At 39.3% G+C, this 26,255-nt stretch overlaps 1 protein-coding gene and 1 non-coding gene across 13 annotated transcripts in view; both read right to left on the bottom strand.

Annotated features, from left to right (window-relative positions):
- Positions 1 to 26,255, bottom strand: part of MAPKAP1 (MAPK associated protein 1) — a 281,556-nt gene that overhangs the window by 180,826 nt on the left and 74,475 nt on the right. The gene's annotated exons all lie outside the window — the stretch shown is intronic.
- LOC118548811 (small nucleolar RNA SNORA72) lies at positions 16,764 to 16,895 on the bottom strand. The gene has a single exon (XR_004923759.1). It is a non-coding gene; the product is annotated as a small nucleolar RNA SNORA72 (small nucleolar RNA).

Raw genomic sequence — 26,255 nt, forward strand, 5'->3', positions numbered from 1 at the left:
CAGATAGACCCTCATCAAACTCACAGTCTGCTGAAGGGTCTACATTGTACTATGTGATAAAAGCTTTAAGAGGGGGAAAGTACAGGCTGTCATGAGAGCTCAGAAGCAACTCAGACTAAAAGGGGTTGGCAAAGGCCTAGATTAAAAAAAAAAAAAAACGCTTCCATTCAACAGAATCATTAACCTAAGGAAAAGATACCATACCAATACACAAAAAATGAACAGGAGTTGTCTCTGAGACATGGGATTGAGTGATTTTAATTTTCTACTTTATATTTTTTTTGCATTTTCTGTGATGAGCATATATTACTTTTACAATCAGAAACAAAATAGTAAATGTTACAATTATAAACAAAAAAGGATATAGAAAGAACCACCATACAGGGCTTAAGAGTTTTAGGTAAGAGAAAGAGAGGATCAGTTTTGAAAATGTAGCCTATGTTAAGTCATCTGGCAAAATTTATTAAGAACACACTATGTGCCAGGTGCTGTGACAGGATGTTGGAAAAAATAAGTTGAAAATATAACTCAGACACCTTCCTATGGCAGGCTAAATAATTTTTATTTAAAAAAAATAATAAGGGGCGCCTGGATGGCTCAGTTGTTAAGTGCCTGCCTTCGGCTCAGGTCGTGATCCCAGGGTCCTGGGATCGAGCCCCATATCGGGCTCTCTGCTCTGCGGGAAGCCTGCTTCTCCCTCTCCCACTCCCCCTGTTTGTGTTCCCTCTCTCACTGTGTCTCTCTCTGTCAAATAAATAAATAAATAAAATCTTTAAAAAATAATAATAATAAAAAGTAAGAAACCTACAATGAGCTGACAAATTTGGAGCTGAACAACACTCTCCAGAGCAGCCTCTAAATCAAGGAATGCCCCCAATTCAGGTTTCAGAACAAAAAGAAAAGTACTCCCTGTAGCAAAACGATTCCTCGACACAAATGCAATTCATGAAGACCAACCAGACTCCAGAGTTCATGTCCCATGGCCTCTGCGTGACTTGATGGCTCTGCAAATGCGGGCCAGAGTCTCAAGCTCAACATGTCCAAGGCCGATTTTCTTCATCAGCTTGTCTCTTATTCCATGTTCCATCTCAGTTAGGGCTTTCCTCACCCACCCTGTCACTCAGGCCAGGGACCTTACTTAACTCCTCTGTCTCATCAGCCTCCAACTGCCTCTGAAATGTCTCTCAAATCCTTCTCCCTCCCATCCTCAGCAGCACGGCCCTAGTCCAAGCTTCATCAGGCCTCAATGAGACCACTGCATGCAGCAGTCTCCCAACTATCTCCCTGTCTCTCAAATCTCTTCTCTCCTCCAAACTGTTATCTCCCTCCGTCGATCAATGTGGTTTGACTCAAATCACTGGCCCAGGCCAGTCACCAACTCAGAAAGAAGTATATAATATCTCTCCCCAGTGTCAGCGTGCCTGTTTCTTAGCAGGGCATTTAGCACCCATCCCATTCTGGTCCCAGTGTATCATTGCTAGAGCAGACTGAATAGTAGTTAAGAGCACAAGACTTGGGGTCAGCCAGATCCAGGTTTGAACCCTACCTCTGCCACTTCCTTAGCCTCTAGACTTTAGGTATCAGGCAAGTAACTACACCTCTCAGAACTTCTAATTCCTTACTTGGAAAAGCAAATTAAGATGTATATAAAATGCCTGGCACATAGTCACTGAACAAGAAATGTACCCCTTCTTCTGTCAATTTCAAATGTCTCTCTTCCAAGAAGGTAGAAGTCCAAATTCCCTCTGCTTTGCTCCCTAGAAGTTTAACTTGCACAGCCTTATGGTTTTAGTTTTTCTCTACCTACCCTCACCACCTCCTTCCCACCTTCTCATGCAAGTGTGAGTTATGCAAAGGGAAAAACTGTGCCTCACTCATTTTACATTCTCCTAGGGTGTAGAATGTAGTAGGGGTATGGCATTAGCTTAATTAGCTTATTGAAGGACTCCTCAGAGTATCCTTCATAATGGACCCACCAGACCTAAAGACCTGCCACTTCTCTCCTGCCCCAGGTAAACTGGCTATACCTCTTCTACTTCCCAGATCCTGTTCTTTAGGAGTCCCCTTTCTTCTCTAAAACATACTCAGCACTTAATAACAAGCCTGACATATAGTAGTTACTTATACATACTGATGGAATAAATGATTAGTATTCTTTCAACACATGATTTTAAATACCTGCACATTATAGCATACAGAGGTACTATCAACCCATTCCCCCATGGTTAAATATGGACATAGCTTCTAATATTTCACTACTATAAATAACATTCCCGTAAACATTCTCTTATATAAATGTTTGTGCACATATTCCTCGAGTAGATCACTGGGTCAAAGAGTATGAATGTTTTGGGGCTTGTGATATACACTGATCAGTCTTTTGAAAACCATCTTTATGGCAATCATGAAACAGCAATATTATGAACCACAGATCATCCAATTAATAAGTAGTTCATAAAATGTAAAAGCTTAAAAATTTAAAATAACTTTAGTATATAGAATGTGAATTGATACAGAATTGAAATATATAGAATTTGAACATGATGATGAATTAAAACATTATATCTATAACCAGGTTTTTCCCATCTGATCTCATTAACTGAAATAGCATACAATTTGCTACCTATCATAAAATTAATTTCAAAATTATGCACCTGATAAAGAATGCCTAATGGAAAAAAGTCTCTTCAACAAATGGTGTTGGGAAAATTGGACAGCCACATGCAGAAGAATGAAACTGGACCATTTCCTTACACCACACACAAAAATAGACTCAAAATGGTTGAAAGACCTAAATGCGAGACAGAAGTCCATCAAAATCCTAAAGGAGAACACAGGCAGCAACCTCTTCAACCTCAGCCGCAGCAACTTCTTCCTGGAAACATCGCCAAAGGCAAGGAAGCAAGGGCAAAAATGAACTATTGGGACTTCATCAAGATAAAAAGCTTCTGCACAGCAAAGGAAACAGTCAACAAAACCAAAAGACAACCGACAGAATGGGAGAAGATATTTGCAAATGACATATCAGATAAAGGGCTAGTATCCAAAATCTATAAAGAACTTACCAAACTCAACACCCAAAGAACAAAGGATCCAATCAAGAAATGGGCAGATGAACAGACATTTTTCCAAAGAAGACATCCAAATGGCCAACAGACACATGAAAAAGTGCTCAACATCACTCAGCATCAGGGAAATCCAAATCAAAACCTCAATGAGATACCACCTCACACCAGTCAGAATAGCTAAAATTAACAAGTCAGGAAACGACAGATGTTGGCAGGGATGCGGAGAAAGGGGAACCCTCCTACACTGTTGGTGGGAATGCAAGCTGGTGTAGCCACTCTGGAACACAGTATGGAGGTTCCTCAAAAAGTTGAAAATAGAGCTACCATACGATCCAGCAATTGCACTACTGGGTATTTACCCCAAAGATACAAATGTAGGGATCCGAAGAGGTACATGCACCCCGATGTTTATAGCAGCAATGTCCACAATAGCCAAACTGTGGAAAGAGCCAAGATGTCCATCGACAGATGAATGGATAAAGAAGATGTGGTATATATATACAATGGAATATTATGCAGCCATCAAAAGGAATGAGATCTTGCCATTTGCAATGACGTGGATGGAACTGGAGGGTATTATGCTGAGTGAAGTAAGTCAAACAGAGAAAGACATGTATCATATGACCTCACTGATATGAAGAATTCTTAATCTCAGGAAACAAACCAAGGGTTGCTGGAGTGGGGGGTGGGGTGGGAGGGATGGGGTGACTGGGTGGTAGACACTGGGGAGGGTATGTGCTCTGGTAAGCGCTGTGAATTGTGCAAGACTGTTGAATCTCAGATCTCTATCTCCGAAACAAATAATGCAATATACGTTAAGAAAAAAAAAAAAGATAGCAGGAGGGGAAGAATGAAGGGGGGGAAATTGGAGGGGGAGACGAACCATGAGAGATGATGGACTCTGAAAAACAAACTGAGGGTTCTAGAGGGGAGGGGGGTGGGAGGATGGGTTAGCCTGGTGATGGGTATTAAAGAGGGCACGTTCTGCATGGAGCACTGGGTGTTATGCACAAACAATGAATCATGGAACACTACATCTAAAACTAACGATGTAATGTATGGTGATTAACATAACAATAAAAAATTAAAAAAAAATTATGCACCTGATAGTTTCCAAAATAGGGAAAGCAAGAACAACAGACAGTATCCAGTTCAAAATAATCTTGAATTAAGAAACATCCATATAAAGTGAATTAGCTGGGGGCACCTGGGTGGCTCAGTCAGTTGAGCGTCTGACTCTAGATTTTGACTCAGGTCATGATCTCAGGGTCATGAGATCAAGCCCCATTGTCAGGCTCTGTGCTCAGTATGGAGTCTGCTTGAGATTCCTCCTCTCCCTCTGCCCCTCCCCGCTGCTCCTGCTCTCTCTCTCTCTCAATAAATAAATATATAAATAAATAAATAATTAAAATCTTAAAAAAAAAAGTGAGTTAGCTGAATTAAGTCTCAAGGACAGAAGGTTCAGTCAGCAGCACTACTTAACATCAAGGCTTGTCAATAATAAAATGAGTATCAGATCTCAAAACTGTTGCTAAGTGTTCAATTTCTCTATCAAGGGAAAGAAACAGAAAGGATAGACAGCTTGGCTTCTGCAATTAAAGAGACAAAAAGCAGGCAACATTATTCCATTAGTCACAACTGCACAAGCAGATCATTATATGCAATTTTAATGCAGAAATAAATATATCAGTGTATGCAGACAACGTAATGATGCAAATTGATAAAAGGGTTATTTGTAGCCTTCAAAAGTTAAAACTCTCTTAAAGGAATGGCTGAAGTCCCATTTCACCAGTATCTTCCTCCCTAACTCCCTCAGCAAGGATCAAAGGATGCTATATTCTACCAATTTATGGTCTAGTCTTTATTTTATTATTTTATTATTTTATTATTATTATTTTTTAAGTAGGCTCCATGCCCAGTGTAGAGCTATAGTCTAGTCTTTAAAAATATGGTATCCACACTTCGTACAGAGGTCTGAAATCATCATTACTCTGATGATGATTAAGGGACTTTGTTTGTTCAGAGTAATGATTTTGAACAAAATCTGGCCTATAGTCTAAGCCAGGTTTAACTGGCTATGAGAAATAAGGAAGGTCTACATGGGGAGGGGGGGAAAAAACGAACCCAAACACCAGACGGTAGCATTTTACTACCAATAAAATGATGGCTTTATGGGCTCAGAGAAAGAACTCACTTTTTCACATTCAAAATGGTAGCATTGAACTTATGAGTAGATTTTGTATAAAATTCTATGACAAATCCATTCAGAGCTAGGGGCTTGGCTTTGTAGTGCTATCTTAACCCTCAATAAATCTGGAACGTTTAAAGGCTATTAAATTAACATTTCCCTGATCTGGCACCTGTAGTCAAGTTAATTTGTCAAAAACATTTCTACAGTTTGTCACTGGACACTGTATTTTCTGACAAGTTAAGTTTAAAATAAAATTGACAAAATCTCATTAATTTCCTCTGAATCACCAACCTTGGTTCCATTAAGCTTTTATTATTAGGAACGTCAACTGTCACTCTTTCTTTAACAAGGTCAAGTTTTGATGTGGGTACTTCCAGGATCCTTATTATATTAATAGGAGCTAGTAAAGCAGTGCAGTGTGGTGGTTAAAAGCATTAAGTTGTGTAGTCAGAAAGACCTGGGTTCAATTCTCAGCAATGCCATTTATTGTGTGTCCTTGGACAATTTTATTTAACCTCTGAGTCACTATTTCCACACGGAAATAGATTATAGAAGTACCTCCTCATGGAGTTGTTGAAAGGATTCAATGATATACTATGCATATTAAAAGCACTTACCACTGTGTCTAGTCCATACTGAATGCTCAAGAAATGTTGGCTGTTTATTAGGTTTCCTTCCCCCCTCTGCTTTTACATTCACAGACTTAAAAAACAAACACTTTATTGCCGCTCATAGACTTTTAAAATGGCAAGGAATTTTAAGACTTGTCCCCTCTAAAACATTTTCATCAAATGGCTGTCCTACAGCCTCTCCTGAATACCTTTACTGATGAAGTCCTGCCACCTTCAGAAGCGACCCTTTGCTTCAGTCTCTAGGCAAACAGTTTTGATGGCTGAAACATGTTTCCGTCTACTGAGGTACACTCTGCAGATTTTACCCACTGATCTTAGTTCTAGCCCTCAGGACACTGAAACTAATCTACCTCCACTTCCACAGACACCGTTCATATATCTGAGAGCCTCAAACAAAATAACTTTGTTACTAAGTACCATGGAATGAGCCAGACTATAACTATAACACAACATAGAAAATATCACTTCCATTGGTTTTTCTTAGGCTAGTGATTTTCATAATTTTTCTTTCGACGGCATCTATGGCAAATGTAAATCTATAGTCCTGGACCCAAAACAGGAAAGGGGGTTGTTGCTCTCAGGAAAGGTTTTCTCTATTAAAAATAAATCCTCCAAATTTTGATGCACTGTCTGACAGAGTCTTCTTCCACTTTTGAAAAAAATAAAATGCCTACAGCTCTTGGTTTAAACAATCTAACTGTTATCAAGTGAAATTTGAGTAATAGCCTTGAATAATTCTTTTGTTTCAAGATATCAACTTGTTCAAATACAGGTAAGAAATTTTACAAAATGGGGAGGGGGGAGGATGAAGGTAAAAAATGAAAGCCTACCCATAAACTGCATCAGGAATAACAACCAAAGTCTTAAATTCAGAAAGCAGTTCCTGATACTGTCGGTTTTTACCATTGTGGGTTATATTTGCTCAGTAACTCTTTGCAGAGTCTACAGAACTGGTCTGGACGATGGCCCTGCCAGCCTTGAGCTGTGCAACCTTGGGCAAGCCAATAACCTCTCTGAAAGTCAATTTCCTTAGCCATAAAAAACAGAAATGAGAATGGTAGGGTGTATAAAGTAAAAATAAAGCATGTGAACTGCAAACTGTTATACAGATGTCAGTTATTCCTCATTATTGTTACCCAAGTTGTTAATCAGACCAGGCAGATCTTTAGATAAATCGTCCCTTCAAATAAACATAAAATTGAGAAGCAGAGGCAATAGGGAAAGGTCTCTATCTCAGTCATTAAGAGAGAAAAGCCATTGCACCCTCTTCTCATCTAGCCTGGGGATGGTTACAGCACATACCAGAAGGTGCTCTCACACAAGTACAATCCAGCCATCTTAAAGCATAATGGAATGTAAAGTGTCCACTTTGAATTTTCATAGCCATTGTGGGATTCTTTAGATCATTAATGTTACACAGCACTTTGCATTTAATTATACAAACAATGGCTTCTATAATGATGATAATATCAGGGAAAAGTAATTTGCATTAACTAAGCCCCATCACCTAGGGTAAGTATAGGGACCTCTTCATTATTAAATCATTTATATAATAAAATCAATATGCTTTAAAAGTAAAAATAGGTTTTTTAAAACCATAAAGAAGAGTTACATGTTTTAAACTCTATCAATTACCGTAATATAATGAGTCTTTTAAAGATTTAATATCAACTTTTAAAATTAAAACTCAATGGAGAATGTATACTTGGCTCCATTACTAGATGATGTATCTCTAGAAAAGGTTACAGTACAGCTATTATCATTCTCCTAAATTATATGGAAAATTTGGTACAACCCTCCACTACCGCAAGGACAATTTGATTCCTGAGATAGTGAAGTATTTTGAGAATATAAAATTGTATAAATATTGAAGGAAATAATTCAGGTGCATATATCCTATTCATTTCTTGTAGGGCTTTAGTTGATTAAATATTACAAATTTTTAAATGTCAATATACACCTTAAAAATTTTATTCTGTATCCTTAATTCTGAACAGTTTTTTAAAAACCCACAAATTTCTACACAGTAGTATGTTCATGACTAAGTGTTTTATCACTTTAAGATTCAATATTTCTTAATGATATAATTCAAAAATTTTACTGAATCATTATTTAGTAAGTCATAAAAACCTCTTAAAATTAATCTTTCATGCACATCTAGCTTATCCAAAGTTAGAATTTAATTAGATGGCCTTGCCACAAATGGGCTTACTACTTTATTTGCTCAATCAGTATATGTCTCTTCAGTAATTATAATTAATTCAAATCCCTGACGCACCTCCTAGCAAACAATGTAAAAACATCAGACAAAATGGAAATAAATAGCTTTACATTTCTCCAATTACGACATTCACTTTCATCCTCAAAATGCACATGTGAAATAACTGGGATAGGTGTTATTCTATATAGGAAAAGGCCACACAAAGAACCTATACCTCTGGTGACAGAGAAAGATGCTTGTCTGCAGCAGAAAATATATTATGTTTTTGACATTATGAAAATGATACAATGGCAAAGAGCCATTTGAGAAAGTTTGGTTTTAATAGTTTGCAAATACATGTTGAAATACAAACAGCAGCAAGAAAAAGAAGAGCTAAATTATTATTTATCTACATCTTTTTTTTTTTTTTTTAAGATTTTCTTTATTTATTTGACAGAGAGAGACAGTGAGAGAGGGAACACAAGCAGGGGGAGTGGGAGAGGGAGAAGCAGGCTTCCTGCTGAGCAGGGAGCCTGATGCGGGGCTCGATCCCAGGACCCGGGGATCATGACCTGAGCTGAAGGCAGACGCTTAACGACTGACCCACTCAGGTGACCCAATTATTATTTATCTAGAACAACACTTCCTGTGGGAAAGGATCACTTCTAACTATATACAAAATTTACAATTGAGAAGCAGCCCAAAAAGTCTGTCGGGCCTTTTATCCCACATGTCTCTCAGATACAATGAAAGGAAAAGTGGTGGCAGAAAACTTCATTTTTATTCATTCATTCATTCATTCATTCATTCATTTACTTTTGGAGAGAGAGAAGGAGACAGAGAGAGTGAGAGTGCGAGCAGGGGGAGGGTCAGAGGAGGGAGAGAGAATCTTAGGCAAGCTCCATGCTGAGCGTGGAGCCCGACGTGAGGCTCGATCTCACAACCCTGAGACCATGACCTGAGCCAAACTCAAGAGTTGGATGCTTCACTGACTGAGCCACCCAGGCACCCCCCCCCACCGAAAACTTTATTTTTAAAACCAAGAGGACAACAGGATCCACTGGATAAAACTGTTAGCACTGAGTGTTTTTAAAAATAAAAGCCCTCTGTGAGTCACACTGCTCCCAATTAGGTAATCAGCCTAGCCATACAAAGGAAAGCTAGCCAGCTACAGAGCAGACAGCCTTAGCGGGAGGTGGGCCTAGGCATGAATACCCCATTCCTCTGAACGCAGCCCCTTGGGCTGGCCACCACGGTGCTCTCTGCAAAGGGCAGGTCACAAGTACTGCCTGCCGTTTGTTGGACCCCTACCAGCGTCCAAGTACTTTTCATACATTATCTCATTTAATGCGCCCAATAGTCCTATGAGGGTTGTTCACTCCCTTTTTAAAGCTGAAGAACGAGAGATTCATGAAGTAGGCTGCTGCAAATCCCTCAACAAGTGGGGAACATCATGCTAACCTAGGTCTGTTCAACTCTAAAACCTTACCCCCTTGCTGAATTTTGTCCCAAAGAACTCTGGGATAGGCCTGGGTTATTTAGGGAAAGTCACAATGACTACTGGTTCATGTTGCAGCCACTGTTTCAGAACTGGGAGTCCTGGACGGTGGATGGGAAACAGCCTTCGGGCTGAGACCCACACGGAAGGTCTGCGCCACTCCTCCTGCGGCCCTGCCTGTCACATGCACATGACGCTCTGCAGAGACCACCGCTACGACAGAGGGGCCCGAGGGGACCCGCTTCCAGGAGCAGTTACCTCTTGTGTATGCAGGCAGAAGGCAGAAACTATTTTGGATTTCCTTGCCTTTGGGCTCATAGAAGGGGCTCCATAAATCCTCACTGACTATGTTTCAGAGGTAAAACACATGGCAACACTAGATCCACAAAGAGAAGGCAGAAACCTCTGCTCCAGGTTTCAAAAAGCAGCGGTCAAGTACCAAGTGAGGAGCCCCAGAGAATCCTTACTCCTGGATTAAAAGTCTCATCAGTAATTGTGAGGTGTATCTATTACTAAATGTGGCTACCCAGGTGGCAGTACCCAAATGTGCTCTGATGATGACAAAGGAGGGAAATAACAATGTGGTCCTTGGAGAGCCGGGCAAGCAGCGTATGACATCAACATGGCATCAAGCTCCAACACAAGCAAAAGGTCTGATGAGACAAAGGCTCATCTCAGGTTGCAATTCTCTGTGGAAATGGGCAGCCCAAGACCTGCTCACTTGCAGAAAATGACAAGGCACTCGGGTACCTGGGTCTCCTGGGTTTCTCCTCAGCCCCCTGGCATTATTTCCCTCGTGTTCATCCTGAGCCTTAGTCTAATCTCCTCTGAGGTCCTAACTAAACCAGACATAGGGAGAGTCGGGATTTTATCTTATTAAAATAGATATGGCTAATTTGTCTTTTCAAATTCATTTTAAATTAAATTGGATTTCCTCGGAAGGCTGCTAGGTCAGTTCCCCTGCTGCGAATGCAGGACAAAGGTTAATTGCACGCCCTTCACCAGCTCTTCTGCTCTCCTAGGCAGGCTCTGATAACCTGCCCCGGAGAGGTGGGGAAGGCTTTGGTTTATTGGGTGATAATGTTGCCATTAAAGCCATTTACCATTATGCCAAGAAACATTTTATTTTTTTTTAACTAAATAACAAGATATGATAGCAATAACAAGAATGAAATGCAATTATGTTACCAACTGATGGTTAGTTATTCTCAAGCACAAAACCCAGAGAATAGGACTTAACCTATTTGCTTCCCTAAAAGGCCCCAATACACGCAAAAGTACATACCCTCCTACAACAAACTGTTTTCTGGTTCCAGTGTAAAATTCCATTAACATTTTCACTTAATTTATCTTATTTAAACTGTCTATGTTCATGAGAATTTAACCCAGTAATTCCCTGTTATACAAAGCATAACAAAGTATGAATATTTAAATACAATGTAAATAAAACACTTTATCAATTATATTTTTGTATTCTAAATTAGTGACTTCACTTAGCATGTCTGCCTTGCACAGCACCACACTATTTTTCAATTAAAGGTCCAGATGTTTCAAAGGCTCCAGTAGGCAACGGCAGTTATGAGAAATGCTTTATCTGCATTGTAATCATCACCACCACATCAGCTCCAGGCTGCATTAACATGCTCATGTTTTATTCCAGCTCCCTTTCTAACAGAGCAGGTAATTATACAACACAGCAGAGAAACACAAGCCTAAGAGCTGGACAATTTCCGTACAAATATCCACCTGAGCAACACATTTTCATACATAATCTTAAAATCTGGGGGGGGGGGAGGGGGGGCTGCTTATTAGAAACAGTGACCATTCAGAATAATTTTTTAAAAATAAAGAGTGAATCACAGACATACCAAATTCGGCCTCAAATACTCTCAAAGTGCAGGATGCCTTGCACAGACACATTTATGTATACTGAAAACCAATTGGAAGTTTGTGTGTATAAAAACCACTATCATTTGTTACAATCTAAATCATTTCTACTCATTTTTAATGCCAGTGTCATCTCTTAAACAAGTCAATTCTACCTTTATTCTTTCTATCCAAAAATGACAATTCACCTGAGCTGAGACTGCACAAGTATAGCAATTATCCCTGTACCTATTAGATAAAAAATAATACAAGGGCAGAACAAAATGCAATTCTGACTGCTGCAACAAAAATGCTACTGCATTTATTACTAAATTAAATGACTCCCTTTCCCCAGAATGGAAAAGAATACCCTATAAGAAACACTGTTATGCTTAGTAAACATAGTATAATCTAATGGGAAAATATAGTTCCTCGTTGTTAAGAAAAACTAACAAAATTCACTTTAAAAGTATAATTTTAAAAATTATTCTACACATTTTTTTTGTATTTTGAAATATTCCAAGAGGAGATGTCCTAATGAAGATACTATTCAAAAGATAAATGCCTTTACAAACATTAAAACCTCTGACGGGTCAAATCCTGGCAGGTAACACTTCAGCATCTGAAAGCAGACAGCTTCCATTCCTTTCTGAAGGAACCTTAGGTGGAACATTTTTAATACATCACCATGTCACTTTTTAATGTGCCCCAATCTATTAACCACATGGCAAACTAACAGGGATTTTTAAAATATGGGTTTTATGGTTTTGTGCTGGTGATTAATTAAATAAATAGCCACTGCTTCACAAATCATCCCTCTAATTAGTCTAAAACAGACACTTTGCATTCACTGGTACTGCTGCCATCTGAAGCTCACAGAAGGGCAGGAGTGGTGCGGCACGGTCGCATCTCCGCACCTTGGAGCCCACTGTGGCAGGCTCCACGGCTGGCATCCCAGCCTGCCACCCAGAGGCAGAGGTGCCATCTCTGCAGGTGTTGCAGTCAGCTGGAATCTGATTCCAGCTGCTCAGAAAAGATGTTCTCCTTAATTATTCTCCCTCACCCTAAAGGAAACGATGGAACAACAAAGGAATAAAAGTGCACCCTCCAGCTGCAAACAGACGAGGTTTCACCAACACAGTTCCTAGAATGAGTAAGAAAGTTGGTTCTGGTTATCTAGTTTAGGAATAAGTATGCAGCTAGGTCAAACAGGCTTTCCTTAGAACTCAAAACATATCATTCTCTTAAACTCAGATATTAAGGAATTACTTCCAAATCTTATTATTTAAAAGACTGAGAAGGTCACTTTTTTAAAAGCTGATAGGAATTCAATCTAACTTGTTTTAAAATAGCATATTTAAAAAAAATGGTAATTCCTCTGAAAGCAAATTAAAATTAAAGGTAATTTTTAGTGCCAGAAAAGAAAAAATCAAATGGGAATATCTCAAGAATCCAATTTTCTTCAGGAAATACATTAAGTAGTTTCTTAATCTTGGTATTTAAACTTCATTAGATCGGTTTAGAGAAAGGAAGGAAGGAAGGAAAGGAAGGAAGAAGAGAGAAAGTGGGTGGGAGAAACAGAAGGAGGGAAGGAGGAATGAACAGAGGGAGGAAAGGAAGACGGAAAAGAAAAGGGGGACAGGCAGGGGGAAAGGGAATGGGCAAGGAAATGGGAAAATTCAGTAGGGATAACACACCCAAGTGTGCTACAGAGTATTCTATAGAAAGGCTGTCCTCATTTCCCCTCTAGGAGACCCTTTCTAAGAATGGGAGGAAATAGGGTAGAGTAAAACAACATTTGGCCCCTCAAGCAAGATAGACTAAAGGGTCCTATGCTCTTGGCTAAATCATATAATCCTGTTTAGCCTCAGTTTCCTTCCATACTAGACAGGATCTTAGCCCCTACTCTATATAAATTATATAGGGACATTGAGATGCTGTCGCTAAAGCATCTAGCATATTCCTTACACGGAAAAGATGATCAACAAATGGTGGACATGATGGTGGCCATGAGAAATGGGTTGAAGGCAGACCCTAAGTTACTTATTTTCACCCTACAGCATCTTTGTGAAAGAGCCTATGTAAGTGCAGCCAACACTGCACATGCTATGTTCCAAATACAAAAAAGAGAGACAAAAGCACAAAATGTACATGAACACAGAACTACCATATATACTCACCGTATTGAACAAAACCCAAATCACCATCAACTAAGAAGAAATTTAATCTTTATTGGGCACAGAGATAGGGGAGGGTGTTTCTCAGACTGTTTATGTAGAAGAAATTGGAGGGAAAATGAATGAGCTTTCTGAGCATGTGGAGAAAAAGGAAGCCTCATGCACTGTTGGTGGGAGTGCAAGCTGGTGTAGCCACTGTGGGAAACAGCGTGGAGGGTCTTCAAAAAGTTAAAAATAAAACTACCCTACATTCCAGCAATTGCACTACTATTTACCCAAAGATACAAAAACACTAATTCAAAGGGATATATGCACCCTTATGTTTATAGCAGCGTTATCTACATTATCTACAAAAGCCAAGATATGGAAACAGCCCAAGTGTCCATCAACTGATGAATGGATAAAGAAGATGTGGCGTGTGTGTGTGTGTGTGTGTTTGTGTGTGTGTGTTTTAAGTATATGTTAGTTGCCTTCCTATTTTGATAGGAGTAGAATTCATTGCATTCTTGAGAACTTTCACTTGTTTTTCCAGTTCATGCCTACTTACTGTCTCAGTCACTATAGTATTAGGTGAAACCACGTGGAATTGCCATTTTTGTAGGTTATAAACCATGACTGTCAGCAGTTTCATGTGATTCAACTTAATGTAAAGAAACTATTTGAATGTCTAATATATGCCAGAGTGCCTACTATGCTAATTCATTCATTCTTCCCAGCTTCCCTATAAAATATATATTACTTTCACCGTTTTGGGAAGGAGAAACTGAGGCTCTCAGAGATGAACACACATGCCTGAATTTACACAGCTGGTAAGTAGTGAAGCCAGATTTCAAGCCAGATCTTGTTGAATCCAAAGCTCAACTGTTTTCTTTTTTTTTCAAAGTTTTTATTTTAATTCCAGGTGGTTAACATACAGTGTTATATTAGTTTTAGGTGTACAGTGTAGTGATTCAACACTTCCATACATCACCCGGTGCTCATCTTGACAAGTGCACTCCTTAATCCCCATCACCTATTTCAGCCATTCCCCCCACCCACCTCCCCTCTGGTAACCATCAGTTTGTTCTCTATAGTTAAGAGTCTGTTTCTTGCTTTGTTTCTCTCTCTCTTTTTTCCTTTGTGCTCGTTCATTTTGTTTCTTAAATTCCACATATGAGTAAAATCATATGGTATTTGTCTTTCTCTGACTGACTTATTTGGCTTATCATAATACTCTCTAGCTCCATCTAATTCATTGCAAATGGCAAGATTTCACTCTTTTTTATTGCTGAATAATATTCCATTGTGTCTGTGTATGTGTTTTAAGTATCAAGCCCAACGCAGGGCTTGAACTCACGACTCATGAGATCAAAACCTGAGCTGAAATCAAGAGTTGGACACTTAACCGACTGAGCCACCCAGGCACCCCATAAAAGGAGTTTTTTAAGACTGGCTCATGATTCCAATAATATAACAGCTAATATTTATTCAATACTTACAACAGGGCAAATACTATCCCATATATTTGATGTCTATAATACTAGCTTAGGTAATCCCAGAAGAACTCAGTGAAACAGATTCAACTATTCTCCCCATTTTACAGAAGAAATGGAAGCCTAAAGAAATGAAGTAACTTGCTTAATGTCACACAGCTGGTGAAGCCATGATGTCAACCTGGAGCTAACTCCTGAGCCCAAGTTCTTACTCACCACTTAAAATTGCCTCTGAACACTGCAAAGCTGCTTGTTTTGCTTTTAATAAAATTACGGGTGGACAAGGGACTAGAATAGGCATTTCTCCAAAGAAGATATACAAATGGCCAATAAACACATGAAAAGATGCTCATCAACATCACTACTTAGAAGGAAAATGCAAGTAAAAACTACAATGAGATAGCAATTTACACCCATCAGGATGGCTACTATCAAAAAACCCCAGAAAACTGCAAGTTGGTGAGGATGTGGAGAAATTGGAAACCTTGTGCACTATTGGTGGAAAAGTAAAATGGTATGGAGGTTCCTCAAAAAATTAAAAATAGAATTACCAAAGGACCCAGCAATTCCTCTTCTGGGTATATATCCAAAAGAACTGAAAGCAGGGTCTTGAAGAGGTATGTGTACACTCATGTTCCCTGCAGCATTCTTCACAACAGCTAAAACATGAAAACAACCCAGGTGTCCATTGACAGATGAATGGATAAGCAAAATCTGGTATATACATATGATGTAATGTTTCTCAGCCTTAAAAAGTAGGGAAATTCTACAATATGCTACAACATGGATGAAACTTGAGGATTATGCTAGGTGAAATAAACCAGTCACAAAAAGACAAATACTGTATGATTCCACTTATATGAGATACTTAGAGTAGTCAAAATCACAGAGACAGAAAGTAGAATGGTAGTTGCCAGGGGCTGGGATGAAGGAGGAAAGGAGAGTTATTGTTTAATGGATATAGAGTTTCAGTTTTACAAGATGAAAAGAGTTATGGAGACGGATGGTGGTGATGATCATACAGCAGTCGCCCCTTATCAGCAGTTTCACTTTCTACAGTTTCAGTTACCTGTGGTCAACTATGATCCAAAAGCAGATGAATTCTCCTTCTGAAACACTGTCAGAAAGTAGCCTAATGCTACATCACAATGCCTATGTCACTCACCTCGCTTCATCTCATCACGTAGGCATTTTATAACTTCACATCATCACAAGAAGGGTAAGTACAATAAGATATTTTGAAAGAGAGACCATATTCACATAACATTTTTCTTTTTTTTAGTTTTACAATTCATTTAATGGCAACTGGTAATCATCAAATTATTATTTTCGTTTTTTTAAAAATTTTTTAAAGATTTTATTTATTTATTTGACAGAGAGAGAGAGAGACAGTGAGAGAGGGAACACAAGCAGGGGGAGTGGGGGAGGGAGAAGTAGGCTCCCCGCTGGGTAGGGAGCCTGACGCGGGGCTCAATCCCAGGACCCTGGGATCATGACCTGAGCCGAAGGCAGACGCTTAATGACTGAGCCACCCAGGTGCCCCCAAATTATTATTTTCAAAAGTTATTACACTAGCTGTGCTGTCATTTCTCCAGGATGATCAGATACCTAGAGTCACAGACATTTCCCACATATGATGCACCATATAAATTAGACTTGGTTTATCACCAGCATTGATAAAATCAGACCTAGGGAAAGAACTAGGTCTGAGGACACATGCATGGTCTTAATAGAGCAAATGTTTAGCCTGCCCTGATTATTACAAAATCAGAACAGTGAGAATATTCATGAACTTACAGTATATTGTTATAGTTGTTCTATGTTATTATTAATCTCTTACTGTGCCTAATTTATAAATTAAACTTTATCGTAGATATGTATGTATAGAAAAAAAACATTATACATATAGGGTTCAATACTATATGCAGTTTCAGGTATCCACTGGGGGTCTTGGAACAGATGTCCTGTGGATAAGGGGGACTACTGTATGACATTATGAATGCATTTAATATCACTGAACTGTACATTTCAAACTGGTTAAGATGGTAAAACAAAAAACAAAACCACAACTTAAAAAAAAAAAAAACAAATACTGTATGGCGACAAGAAGCAAATTATTTACAAATCACTTTCTGGGCCTTCCAAAGGATGGACATATCAGAAGGGAAGCAAGCCCCAGCAGTGAGAGTATTTCATACCAGTCCCTGCAGTGACTAGGATGATGATACATTAAAAAGCTCCACTGTAACCATGGCATTCTAGGAAACCACTTCTCCCATATCACAGTGTTATTTAAAAAGAAAAAAATGCAGACACGCTTCGAAGTTTCCAGGAAAAGTCCTAAAGTTTTAATCAAACAGCTGCTGTGTTCCCATTATGTTATAGTCAAGCCTTTTCACTCTGTGACAAAGGCAGCAGAGCTTTTCGTTTATTTGTTCATTTATCTACTTATGTTTATGTCTTACTTCCTGAATCCTTTCATGTAAACAGTGAACAAGTCATCACAGAAAGGGAAATGGCACTGACAGTGGATGCTATGAATCCACTCCTTTTAAAAAAAGAATTCAAGTCAAGGAAATCCCAAACGCCACGCTTTCAAAGCCAGGATTGTAAAAGCAATCACATTTGCATTTAAGGCTTCCTGGAGCCGCCTCTGTGGCACCAAAATGCACCAAAGATAAGGAAGATGTTTGTGCTAAGTTGGGAAAGTGGAAACATCAGCATTTCTGCCTTCAGCCCATTACTTCTGCTCGCCAGACAGCACCTGAGACAGCATCGGGAGTGGCGTCTTCCACGCAGCCACTGCTCCTGTAAAGCTTGCATGCAGGGCTTTCCCTGGGGTTTCCTTTCCGACAATTGCAGCAGAGATTCTGAGAGGAGCCCAAACGAGCTGCCTTAACCTTCCCGTAAACTGGTATTTCCATAGAGGATTAAGACAAACGTTTCTAATAAGCCAATTTCCTTTACTAAAAAACTAAAGTGACAATAGTAGTACCAAGAGAAATACACAAAGACAATGAATAAGACACACTTTTCTTGTCTTTGGGCATGCAAAAATATAGAGCAAAAGGTTAGATGGAGGTGGGCTACACAATTCCCTCTTACATCTGATGCTCTACACTGGAGCCTAATGAAAAGTTATACCAGAATTTCATTGAGGCCTGCTCTACCAGGGGGAAGAGGAAAAAAGTCTAAATGCTTCATATAATCTGATATATGCTGATGCTGCATGGTATATATTTCTGTATTCTTGTTTATTATAAATTTTTCTATTCAGAAGAATGCAACTATATCTCTTTTCCAATAAGGTACTTCCAGAACTCTGGGGATGCCAAACGGTTCCTTGTTGAACTGGTGAGAATGAAAATCCCTAACTATCCTTGAGGTCCCTATAGAAGGGAACAAGCATCCTTCTCCTAAAGTAAGCTAGGCAGCGCCCTTGGGCCACAGGAAGTGAGAACTCCCTCTGACCCAAAGGGGAAGGGATATATATGCTCCTGAACTAACTAAACAGGACACAAAAGAAAAAGCCAGAGTAGAGAATATCCTTACTAAATCCAAGTCTTGGAAAGCTGAGGGGAGCCAGAGGGCCTTCTTGGCTTTGGTCACCTGCCAAGCTTCATATTGCTTTTCTCATCTTCTAATACTGTGGTACCTTTCTTGCTTTTCCCTTTATGGTTGTGTCTGCCATATACCCATATTCAGTTTTACACTATTACATGTATAATGTGAGATATTTCACATTTAACACTCTGTATTAACACCTTGAACACTTCCGGAAAGAGAATGGCTAAAATTAAAAACAGCTAACATTTACTCTATGTATCAGGCACCAGGCTGAGCCCTTTACATATATTATCCTTTGATCCTCAAAACTGCCCTTACCCCATTTTACAGATAAATAAATATTAAGAAGTTAAAGAAATCATTAAAAGTCACACAGCTAGTGAGAGAACTCAGATGGAAACCTAGGTCCAATGGGACTTGAAAGACCACAATCTTTAACTTACGATAATTCTACCCAAAACCAATATATTTTTAAAGTTTTTTTTTTGGAGGGGAAAAGCCTTGTATTATATTTTCATGAAATCAAGAACAATGACATATTTATGCATAAACTGTCTCTATCTTTCTCATCCTTCTATAATACTCTTTCTACAACAGTTAAGACAACCCATTAGAAAAAATGTTCTATTTTACTAAAGGACTTCTATTTCAGCCATATGGCAAAATATGTACCCTGACCAACACTGCACAGACTCAGAAAATCCACTGAAACCCAAAGAGAAAAAGAAAGAAAAAACCTGCATCTAAACATGGAACTGCACATACACAAGGCAAACACTAACCAAATGGAGCTGGTATAGCTATGTTAAGGGGGAGGGGGGTCACTAGAGATAGAGTCACAAATCACAAATAGTCCAATTTACCAGGAAGAAATAATTCTGAACTTGTATGAACCTACAAACATAGCCTAATATGTAAAAGAAAATCTGTCAGAACTCTAAGGGAAAATAGGCAATCTATCAACACAGTGGAAGATTCTAATGTATCTTTGTCTAATTGATAGTGCAAGCAGACAAAAAGTAACAAATAAAGATACAGATTTTAACAGAAGTAACAGGCTTGACCTAATGGACATATTTAGAATCCTGCAACCAAGAGCAGCAGATGCTCCAGTATTCTTTCCAGGTTCACAGGTAGTATTTATGAAAAGCGACCTACATTAGTGGACATAAAACCATGCTCAACAAATTTCAAATAATTGGTATCATTAGGCCATCTTCTCTAACCACAGAACAATAAAGTTAGAATCAATAACTAAAAAACAAAATTATAAAAACCTAATAGGTTTGGAAATTTATAAACACATAAATAATTCATGTATCAAATAGGAAGTAAGAGGAATTAAAAATATCTAAGGACAGACATATCCAAAAAATGTGAGATTATGAGATAAAGCTAAAGGCTGAAGGACCTGCACCTCCACAGCAAGTAAACACTATAATGATTCCCCCAAAGTATCTATGGCCATTTTGCAATCATACACTGACAAAGAGGAATATCAACACTTCAAGAACTGTTGGACATTGCTGAAGCTAAAAATGGACCATGGCTATACTATAGTCCCACTCAGGAATGGCCTTAAAAGACAACAGTGATAGGGAATCTTCCCAATAGTTAGAGTTTAGGACAATGTGTTTGTTCATCTTCTTTGTGTCAAAGTGGAAGGCAAGTGTCAGGAGGTTAAAATATGTAGACTCTTGGGACCTTGGACCTCAGTAGAGTCCTCATTATCCTACCCAGTAAGAGTGGCTCACTGTGCCTAAACTGTGCAAACAACAATGGTTTATGCTGAACACCTCCCTTCCTTCTAGGACACTGGAATTTTGGTACATGCTAGGCAGAGGGTGCCCATGTGACGAGCTTCCAATAGAAACCGTGGGCACTGAGTCTTTAATAAGCTTCCCTAGGAGATAGTATTTTGCCCATGCTGACAAAACTCATTGCTGGGAGGAATTAAGCATACCCTGGGTGATGCCACTGAGAGAGGACTCCTAGAAGCATGGACCTAGACCTCATCCCATAGGCCTTTTCCCTCTGTTGACAGTACTTTGTATCCTTTTGCTGTAATAAATCATAGACATGAGTCCAACTCTATGCTGAGTCCTGTAAATCCTCCTAGTAAATCGCTGTCTGGGGGATTCCCAACACAGACTTGCTTTAACTTCAGCCAGTCTCTTTGTTATTGGTCTCTCCAGTGCTGGCACAATGGACACGTGAATAGAGGAGCCATGGTGGCAGAGACTGAGGCTATATATAGGCCCAGCACCATTATCTCCCACTCACCAAGGCTGATATTGCTCCTGCCTACTGTCAAATATCCAACCTGACAGCAAAATAGAAAAATGGTGAGTCCCTAATACAGCATCATCCCTGAGAAGACCAACCAGCCATTTGGTGGCAAGCTGAATGCACTGGACCCCTTCTACTCTGAGAGTGGTTTTGGCAGAGACCAACACTTATTCAAGTATGGGTTTGCATTTCCTGCCAGTAATGCCTCAGCTAGTACCAGGATCTCAGAGTGTTTGATCCACCAAAGCAGTAGCCCACCTAATATTCCACCAGACTGAGAAATCCACTTTATAGCAAAGGAGATGTAACAGTAGCGTATCATACATGGTCATATCATACACCACACGACCCAAAAACATATCATACATGGTCATATCACACACCACATGACCCAAAAGCTGTCTGTCTACAAGAATGATTGAACAACATGTTGATGGTACAGATGGAACAGGCACTCGCTCACAGACGACACCCTGTTAGGCTGGGATGCCATTTCCAGGATGCAACATACATACTAAAAATCAACAACCATTATACGGTATTATGTCCCCAGCAGGTAAAATACATGGTTCTAGGAACCAAGAAGCAGCAGCAAGATTAGCCATTATTCCCAGTGACCCACTTGGGGAATGCTTCCCATCTCTAGAAATTAGGGCTCTGTGAATTTAGAAAACCTGGTTCCCAAAGGGAGAACACTTCCACCAAAAGACACAGCAGAAGTCCCACTAAATGTTAAACTATGGCTGCCACTCATGCTCATTGTGTCAAGTGATATCAGGCACAAAGAAAAAGCACAATCCTGACAGGAGTTATTAATTCTCATCAGGAGAAAGTCGGGCTGCTGTTATATAACAGAGGCAAGAAGGAACACATCTGGCCAGTAAATCTTCTTGGGCATATTTTGTTCCTCTTTTGCCCAATTTTGATGGTAAATGGACAAATGAAGCAGCCACAGCCTTTGAACAGGGACTTGGACCCTCAGGGATAAGGGTCTGAGTCATCATACCATAAAAGCCATTGAGAGCAGCAGAGATGCTAATTGAGATTGAAGGGACTAAAATGGATACTTAAAGAGGTGGATGAGTTTCAGTTGTGTCCTCAGGAGCAGTTGTCCTTAGGAGCAGTTGCAGAAATGCGGACTACAGTTTATTCCACTAACATTCCTTGTATAAGTTTCCCCAAAGAAAAGAAGCCCACCACAGATGTGAAGGAATGGTCCCAAAATTTTAAGAAACAAATAAATACAAGTGACACCAAGGGTAGACTGGCATGGTCCCTGGCTGCACCACCCAGATGCCATCTTCAGGAATGAAGGGCATATTCTCCAACTGCTGGGATGGCTGCTATCAGCTGCTAGTCCTTTCCTGGAATTAAACAGGCTGATAGACCACCTTGTCCAAGGCCACACCCCCTTTTCAGGGCAGCTAGCATTCAATGATAAGTCATAGGCAAGGAATACAAAGGCCTGGCCTCTTATCCCATCTTATCTTATGCGGCAACCCTGAAGTGTCATCCTAATTTCAGAGTGCCCCATGGTGTCAGCACTACAACTCCTCCTTCTACCCAATCCTGTTTCCTTCTCTTCTCCCCATAGATGTTGATCCAGAAAGCACTCTCTAATAATTAATTTCCTGCACGTGTATCTCCACTTCAGCTTCTGCTTCCCATGGGACCTAACCTGCTACAACAGTTTATTAGCAAGTTCTAACAAACATTCAAAATCAGATAATGTTACTATTACCCATATTATTCAATGGTACCGAAAAACAATAATTCCAAGGCTACCAAAACTCCATATCAAAACCTGAGAGTATGAGATAGGAACACTACAGGCCAAGTTTACTTGTGAACAAAGATGCAAAAATCCTAAAGAAAATATTAGCAAACCAATCCAGCACTATATAAAAGCTAGGATACTTGATGACGAAAGTTTATTTTATTTTGTCATATGCAAGGTTGGTTAAACCAACAAAATAAATTTATATAATTGATCAGATCAAGAAATTAAAGGAAAAAATAATATGGCAGTATACATACAGAAAAAGCACTCAGTACATTCAACATTCACTCATGATTAAAAAATGATAATCTTAGCAAACTAGGAGTAAAAGGGATCTTTCTTAATCCAACACAAGCCATCTACCAAATAACAAACATCATTCTTTTTTTTTAAAAGATTTTATTTATTTGACAGAGAGAGACATAGTGAGAGAGGGAACACAAGCTGGGGAGTGGGAGAGGGAGAAGCAGGCTTCCCGTGGAGCAGGGAGCCCAATGTGGGGCTCGATCCCAGGACCCTGGGATCATGACCTGAGCCGAAGGCAGATGCTTAACGACTGAGCCACCCAGGCTCCCCAACAAACATCATTCTTAATGGTGGAATACTGAAAGTATTTCCTTAATATCAGGAACATAACAAGATTACTTTTTTCAGCATGGTATTAGAGGTCTTAGCCAGCTCAGTAAGGCAAGAAAAAGGAAAGTAGAAGGGTTAGAAAGAAAACAGCAAGACTATCATTATTTGCAAATCACTGACTCCAGAGAAAACCAAAAAAGGGATGAAACAGGATTGCTAAAAGTGTACTAAGGTTGCTGAAATTAAACCAATGCAGAAGAATCAACTGCCTCTATTAATGATGAAAATCTTTGTTAGGTGAATAAATACAACTGGGAGGAGGAGGAGGAGAGGAAGAAGAAGAATAAGGAGGAGGAAGAGGAAGAGAGGAAGAATCAACTGCTACTTATAAAGACTAGCAACAAACAGACACTATGATTTAAACGATATTGGGAGCAGAACCAAAAAATATTAAGTATTTGTAAATCAATCTAAAAAAGACATGAGACTTCTATGGAGAAAATCATAAAATTTTATGAAAGACATTTTAGATCACTTAAGTAAATGAAGAGATATACATGTTTAAAATAGTAAAGATATAAATTCTCCCAAATTGATCTACAAATTCAGTCCAATCAAAATCTCAATAGGAATTTTTTAAAAACTTGATGAACAGTTTCATAATTTATATGGAAGGGTCAAGAATATACAGGATGCTCATAATTAAGAAAAAAAGAGTTTAAGGGGCATGATTTACCATATATCAGAAACTGTTTTAAGTCTGAAATAATTAAGATAGTGTGATATTAACCTAGGGAAAACAAACCACTGGAAAAGAAGAGAGGGCTCAGAACCGGTAGCACACAAAAAGGGAAGTTTGGTATCTGTATGACTGAGCTAGCACCACGGAACAGGGGGAAATGGGACTTAAATAACTAATGCCCAGACAACTGATCAACCATCCAGAAAAAAAACTGAAATTGCACCTTTACCTCACACTACATGTCTTAAAAAAATAATAATTCCAGATTATTTATGTTTTTTTTTTTTTTTTTAGATTTATTTATTTATTTATTTATTTGACAGAGAGAGAGTTAGCGAGAGCAGGAACAGAAGCAGGGGGAGTGGGAGAGGGAGAAGCAGGCTTCCCGCGGAGCAGGGAGCCCAATGCGGGGCTCGATCCCAGGACCCTGGGATCATGACCTGAGCCGAAGGCAGACGCTTAACGACTGAGCCACCCAGGTGCCCCAATTCCAGATTATTTAAATACAAAAACTTAAATACAACATATGAAAATATCTTTATGATCTTGGTGTAGGGAAGGATTTCTTAAACAAGACAAAAAAAGTATAAGTAATGAAGCAAAAGACTCATAAATTCGATACATTAAAAATAAGAATTTCTGTTCATCAAAAAACACCACAGGTCGCCTGGGTGGCTCAGTCGGTTAAGCGTCTGCCTTCAGTTCAGGTCATGATCCTTGCGGCCTGGGATAGAGCCCCACGTTGGGCTCCCTGCTCAGCGGGGAGCCTGCTTCTCCCTCTCCTCCCTACTCGTGCTCTCTCGCTATCTCTGTTGCTATCTCTGTATCTCTCTCAAATAAATAAATAAAATCTTAAAAAAGGAAAAAACACCACAAAGATAATGAAGACAAGCCACAAATCAGAAGAACATTTCTGCAATAAAATGATTAGTATCCACATACATAAAAATGTTTACTATCCAGGGGCGCCTGGGTGGCTCAGTTGGTTAAGTGTCTGCCTTGGCTCAGGTCATGATCTCAGGGTCCTGGGATCGAGTCCCACATCAGGCTTCTTGCTCAGTGGGAAGCCTGCTTCTCCTTCTCCCTCTGCCTACCACTCCCCCTGCTTGTGCTGTCAAATAAATAAATAAAATCTTTAAAAAAAATGTTTACTATCCAAAATACATTTTTGAAAATTCCTTCAAATCATTAAGAAATGATAAACAACAGGGCACCTGGGTGGCTCAGTTAGTTAAGCATCTGACTCTTCATTTCTGCTTACGTCATGATCTCAGGGTCATGAGATCGAGCCCCATGTCAGGCTCCACACTCAGCAGAGTCTGCTTGAGATTCTCTCTCTTCCTCTCCTTCTGTCCCTCCCTCCCTCTAAAATAAATAAATAAATATTTTTAAAAATGATAAACAAAAATGGGCAAAGGATTTGAACAATATTTCACAGAACAGGAAATATGAATAACCAATGCACACACAAAAGATGTTCAATTCCAGTTATAATCTGAGAAACATAAATTCAAATCACAATGAGATATAATTTCATACCTGCAAGACTGGAAAAAATTAAGTCTGATGGGATAATTGGGATACTTACACACTGCTATAAATGGGAATAATCACTTTGGGAAAACAATTTGTTATTATCTATTAAGGCTGAAGCTGCATTCATATCCTGTGACCCTGTATTTCCAAACCTGCATGTATTCTGGAACAGGATTTTTGAAACCATGGTCCTGAGGGTTGGGAAATCAATTTAGGCAATTCTGACCAATATTTTTTTTTTTTTCAAGATTTTATTTATTTATTTGACAGAGAGAGAGAGAAAGAATGGGCAAGGGGAGTGGCAGGCAGACGGAGAGGGAGAAGCAGACTCCCCGCTGAGCAGGGAGCCTAACGAGGGGCCCCATCCCAGGACCCTAGGACCATGACCTGAGCTGAAGGCAGAGGCTTAACCAACTGAGCCACCCAGGCACCCCAATATTTCTTGAATTAACTACAACAGACTAGATTAGAATAAAAAGTATCAGAGTGCATTTGCACTCAGTGAAGGTAAGTATTCTTAGATGAAAATTTTGCTTCCATATGTTATATATTCATACATATGTGTGTACATCGCACATTACAGGTATGTATGCTGGGTCGGGATATAAAATGTATCTCCCATTACAGATGTGATTCATGGTCAAACATGTTTCTAAGCCTC

This window comes from Halichoerus grypus, chromosome 14 (genome assembly GCF_964656455.1).
Source record: "Halichoerus grypus chromosome 14, mHalGry1.hap1.1, whole genome shotgun sequence".
Taxonomy (NCBI): Eukaryota; Metazoa; Chordata; class Mammalia; order Carnivora; family Phocidae; genus Halichoerus; species Halichoerus grypus.